This window comes from Octopus bimaculoides, chromosome 7 (assembly GCF_001194135.2).
Source record: "Octopus bimaculoides isolate UCB-OBI-ISO-001 chromosome 7, ASM119413v2, whole genome shotgun sequence".
NCBI lineage: Eukaryota > Metazoa > Mollusca > Cephalopoda > Octopoda > Octopodidae > Octopus > Octopus bimaculoides.
In genome coordinates, this window is record NC_068987.1 from 30,239,363 (window position 1) to 30,245,340 (window position 5,978).

The window sequence follows — 5,978 nt, forward strand, 5'->3', positions numbered from 1 at the left end:
TATATATATGTACATATGTATATATATATGTACATATGTATATATATATGTACATATGTATATATATATGTACATATGTATATATATATGTACATATGTATATATATATGTACATATGTATATATATATATACGTGTGTGTGTGTGTATGTTTGTACGTGTGTGTGTATGTTTGTACGTGTGTGTTTGTCCCCCCAACATCGCTTGACAACCGATGCTGGTGTGTTTATGTCCCCGTAACTTAGCGGTTCGGCAAAAGAGATCGATGGAATAAGTACTAGGCTTCTAAAGAATAAGTCTTGGGGTCGATTTGCTCGACTAAAAGGCGGTGCTCCAGCATGGCCACAGTCAAAAGACTGAAACAAGTAAAAGAGATTTGGTTGATGGAAACTGCAAGAAACCTAGCACATGTGTGTTTTAGCATTTTGTTATATTGACATCATAGGATAGTTGCAAACAAGCATGCCATGATACAATTGGTGTCCTTCAAATCTAGTCTTCTGTGGAAACATGTTTGGCCATGGGGAAATATTACCTTACTTGGAAACAGTGAGGGTTGGGAACAGGAAGGGTGTTTGGTTGTAGAAAATCTACTGGAAAAAAATTCCATCTCGGCAATATACTGATAATTGTCCTCAAATAACCATTGTACCTTGTGTGTGTGTGTGTGTATATTTTGAACATTGATTTGATACTTAAAAGAAAAGCATGCCCTCTGGTGGTAGGGTTTGAATCCTCTATCTATTGCTTGCTGGAAGACTGTGTTATGGATTATATTACTGTGGTACCATTCTACCATTGAGACATAACCCAGTGGATGGATGTTATATATAGGCATAAGCATGGCTATGTGGTTTGGAAGCTTGCTTTGCAACCCCATTGTTTTGGGTTCAGTTCCACTTTGTAGCAGCTTGGGCAAATGTCTTCTACTATAGCCCTGAACTAACTAAAACCTGAGTAGATTTTATAGACAGATACTGAAAGAAGCCATTCACACACTCACATGCATGCGCATGTGCGCGTGTTCTCTTTCTTTGACGTTGCACATTAATTGTAAACAAACATCACTTTCACAGAAGGGATGTCATCCATTTGCAATGATTATTTTCTTTGAAACCAATTCTGGCTCTTGTCTATTCATATTCAAAGGACTAGGCATAAATATCACCTTACTTAGAAACAAGTAAAAGTTGGTGATAAGAAGCACATCTGGCTGTTGAAAATCTGCCCCAACAAATTTTGTTTCACCTATGCAAGCATGGAAAATTGGACATTAGAACAATGATGATGCTCGTATTTGTGTGTTGAGACCAAAATTTCATTGTTGCTTATCCAGTTTTCCTCCCCAATTGCTGGGTATTCTCCCTGTCATCTTGTGTGTCACTGGTTGTGTTTTTCTGTGTCTATTTGCATCTGAATATCTGCTTGCATGTAAATAACTATACATGTATGCATATGTGCACTCTCATGCATCTGTATGTCTGCATATGTTTCTGTTTGTGTCTCCGTATGTCTGTGTCTAGATGATAATTACCTTATAGAAATTGATGAACTTTCTATAAATCAAATCTGCAACTTGAATTTGATTCCTGGTTATAGAATTTTATCTTAAGTTGTTTTGGAAAGGTATGATTGTTACCAACTCCATTCTATAGGACTGACCATACACTGATGGCCAACCTCTGACCATTAAAGGTATTGATCACACTAGTGAACAGAACAAATATTTGTCCTTTATGATAATGACACATAACAAATTATAAAGCCACAAATTTATATGGGATATTATGACTGAAGGTTAAGTCAATTACCATCTTCCTGTTTCCCAATACACAACTGATTTTCAATACCAAAACAATGCAAGTTAGCTAGTCCTGACAAGATTATCTCATGTCAAAATGTATAAAAATAACTATTTCTTTTTTATCATTGGTACAAAACTGCATATTTTGAGGAGAATGACATAAAATACTGGTATTTTATCAATTCCCTGAGTATGAAAAGCAGAGGCAACACCCAGCAGGAGCTGAGCTCTGAACTAAAGGAAGGTAACTAAGTACAACAGGTATTTTGTTTGCCTGTCATCTTAATTCATTCATTAGGTTCCTATATGGAAGCAAATAGTCATATTTACTGTGTCACTGCAGTGTAGGATTTTCTTTTTCTTGGTCTGGAGGGAGGAGGACTGTCGGCCATTTGAGATTGGTGAGATTGATGCCATTAAAGTTTCTGTTGAACCATTGGTAATCAACACCTACAGAAAAGACATGAGCAAGAAAAGAGTTCAAGAAGGCTGAAGGCAGAAATGTGTGTGTAGTGATTAGTGTGGAACCTGAGGTAATTGGACACAACAAAAGTAGGTAGAAGAAAGATAAGCAGGTTGTGAGTACTTGAATGGCATGAGCCTAATCAGCTACGAGGAGCAGACACCATTATAGTAGTGGTAGAAAACACAGGGAGGTGAGACCGTGTATCTGTGGGTCCAATGCTGGAGCATGTTGCGGAGTACTGTATAATCAGTCAGGTTTAGAATGTACAGGTTTGCAGCAACACCATCTCAAATGTGAGAGCAGAACTACAACTTGTATAGCTGTAGATAACACTTGGACTACATTTCTACTTTATAATGTATTTCATGTGGTTATAGACCGTACTTTTGTTTAGGTGTGACTTGTGTAGTTGTAGACTACAATTCTACTTAAATGTACAAACATCTTCAGTCTCTGAGGAGGCCCAATAAGTATCGGCTACATATTAAAGTAACTGTTGCGTCTTCACTTTTAAATATCTTAATCAGAGGAGGGAGGACAGCACCCATGATATTTTTGGAGCCTTCAACAAGGTTAATAGGTGGAAGGGAGAAAGTTATCTTGAATATGGAGACTTGGGATGAATCTCTGCAGCAGAGTGCTTTCTGCTAAAGACCCCAAAGCTAGTGTTGATAAGATTAAGCTTACAAATGGTACCTCTGAACTTCCACTGTTTCTGTCTTTCAAATCTCATAATTCTTAGGTTGTTCCAAGTCTTTGGTGAAGACATTTACATGATGTGCCACTCAGTGGAGTCAACCTGAAACCATGTTGCCAGGATTTGCGCTTGTTAATTATATAACTATGATTGCATTAATGTCTGTGGGCTTTCTGTTTTATCTGTGATTCATTGCATACATGCATGTGTATGGTGTGCAAGTAATTGTATGCATGTGGTTTGTCTGCAAGCACATACTCTTTGTGTGCAAGTATGTCTGTAAGTGCTCTTTTGCATGCAAGCACGTGTGAGTGAGTGTAGTATGCTTGTCATTGCGCATATCTCCTATATGATTGAAGAGTTCTCTCATTTTAAACAAAATTGAATCAGTTTCAAGAGTAGAGGAATTAATTGAAAGTTTCACTATTAATCCTCTTAAATGTAATTAGTTAAATGAATATTTCAGAGTCGTTATGACTAATTTAATAAATGGCATATATCTATCAGTTTACGAAGTAACCAGCTTAGGTTAAGTTTAAATTTTTAACCTTTTAAAATACTGAACATAATGGCATTAATTTGTCATGTCATTGCATAGATTTATATCTACCATAATTACAGTTGATTCATTTGTTTTAATAAAGTATATGGAAGCAGGCATTGCTGTGTGTTGAAAAAAATTCACTTCGTAATTATGTGGAACTGGGTTTGATGCCACTTTGTGGCACCTTGAGAAAGTGTTTTTTTTATCATAGCCTCAGGTTAGCCAAAGTATTGTGAGTTTAAATGTACGATAGATAGAAACTGTATGAAAGGTGGATATCTGTGCAATTAATGCAAGGTGATGGTGGTGGCGGAATCAATGTGAATAAAAATCCAGTGGTATCTTATTTGTCAGGTTGTATCCATATATGTCTGGTTGACTTTGCTTTCAGCCATGTTTCTCCTCTAATGTAAGATGCCCTTTTTTTTTCTTCTCTCTCAATATTTCTTCCCCAACCAAGTTGAGGCGTTCTTGTTCTGTAAGTTATTTGGTGACCTCATTACAGCTGCTAGTACCTTATAAAAAATGGTTGGCATTAGGAATGGCATCCATTTGTAGAAACCATGCCAAAGCAGACAACAGAGCTTGGTGCAGCCTTCTGATTTGCCAGCTCTTATCAAACTGTCCAACGCATGCAAATGGAAAATAGATGTTAAATGATGATGGCTGGTGTTGATAATCTACTGAAACTTTGAAGGGTGTGCCCCAGCATGGCCACAGTCCAAGTTATAATGCACACATGCACCCTTGTTATTTACAAGTAGTAGTGTGAGGGAGTTAGGAAGTATTATGTAATCAAATAACTATATATAAATCTTATATTGTGTTAACATGTCATAAATTTCATGCTGTAAAGATGGGTTTTTTGGGGGGTTTTTTGTGATAACCGTTTGTTGATAAAGTAGCTGAATATTTCTTTGGAACTAAACTTGAAGTAATGTGGCAGCAGTTATCTATGACAATAATAATAATAATGGTTTCAAGTTTTGGCACAAGGCCAGAAATTTCGACTCCAATGCTCAACTGGTAATTATTTTATTGACCCAAAAGGACAAAAAGCAAAGACGTCCTTGTTGGAATTTGAACTTGGAACGTAAAGATAGGTGAAATGTCACTAAGCATTTTGTCAGGCATGCTAATGGTTTTGCCAACTTGCTGTCTTAATGACAGTAATAATAATAATATGTATTTCTGTGTACATATGCATGCATGTTTATATATGTGTATAGGTGCGGGCATGGTTAAAGGTCCAAGCAAGTTTGTATTATAAAGAAAAGTGCTCTGCAAACACCTACTTTTGGATTCAGTCTCACTGCATGACACATTGAGCAAAGGTTTTCTTCTAAAATCCCTGATTGGCTAAAGCCTTGTAAGTAAAATTGGTTGAGAGATTGAAAGAAGCCCTTTGTGTGTGTGAGTATGTGCGTGTCATCATCATCATCATCGTTTAACATCCACTTTCCATGCTAGCATGGGTTGGATGATTTGACTGAGGACTGGTGAAACTTGATGGCAACACTAGGCTCCAATCTGATTTGGCAGAGTTTCTACAGCTGGATGCCCTTCCTAACGTCAACCACTCAGAATGTAGTGGGTGCTTTTACGTGTCACCCACATAAAGGCCAGTCAGGCGGTACTGGCAATGGCCACACTCGAAATGGTGTATTTTATGTGCCACCCGCACAAGAACCAGTCCAGGGGCACTGGCAATGATATTGCTCAAAAATCCTATGAAGGCCAGTCAGGCGGTACTGGCAATGTACACATGTATTTGTGTTTCTCCAAAACTTGCTGAGTTATAAGTGGGGGCATTATTGCCGTTTCCTTTGTCAACAAAGCATTTACTGGCTTTGCTCCTTCCAAGATGTGCAGAATAAAAGAATTCTTTACTTGAAAAACAGATAAGGGTTACGACAGGAAGGGCAGCTGGTCGAAAGACAATGTCTCAGTAATTATATTCATTTAATCCTTGCTAGCTTGGGAAAAAGAGACCTATAAACAAATGAATTGTAGGGGCCAATTAGCAATCATTAGAGCATTGGGTGGAATGCTTTGTATTTGTTCTGGCTCTCTTAGTTCAGAGCTCAAATACTGCCATGTTCAATTTTGACATTTGTCCTTTTGGAGTCAATAAAATACCACTCAAGTACTGGAATTGATTCCTCTTTGTCTGTCTGTCTGTCTCAGACATACACTTTCTCTTTGAACAAAGAAATAGCTGTTTCCAAACCTAGAGAGGAATGGGTTCTACCAGGTTTTAAATTCCCAGGATATTACTGTCTATCACAATGGTGCCCCTATGATGCCATCAAGAGTTGAGATTCCTCTCACACCATAACTGCATGTGTATGTAGTGGGGAGTATATATGTATGTATATATATATTTATTTATTTATGTGTGCGTGTATATGTGTGTGTGTATGTATATATATATATATATATATATATATATATGTGTGTGTGTGTAT

The 5,978-nt window shown here is 37.3% G+C and overlaps 1 protein-coding gene across 6 annotated transcripts in view; it reads left to right on the forward strand.

The window, feature by feature from the left end:
• Nucleotides 1-5,978, forward strand: part of LOC106873190 (kinesin-like protein KIF21A) — a 212,552-nt gene that overhangs the window by 82,431 nt on the left and 124,143 nt on the right. The window lies entirely within an intron of this gene.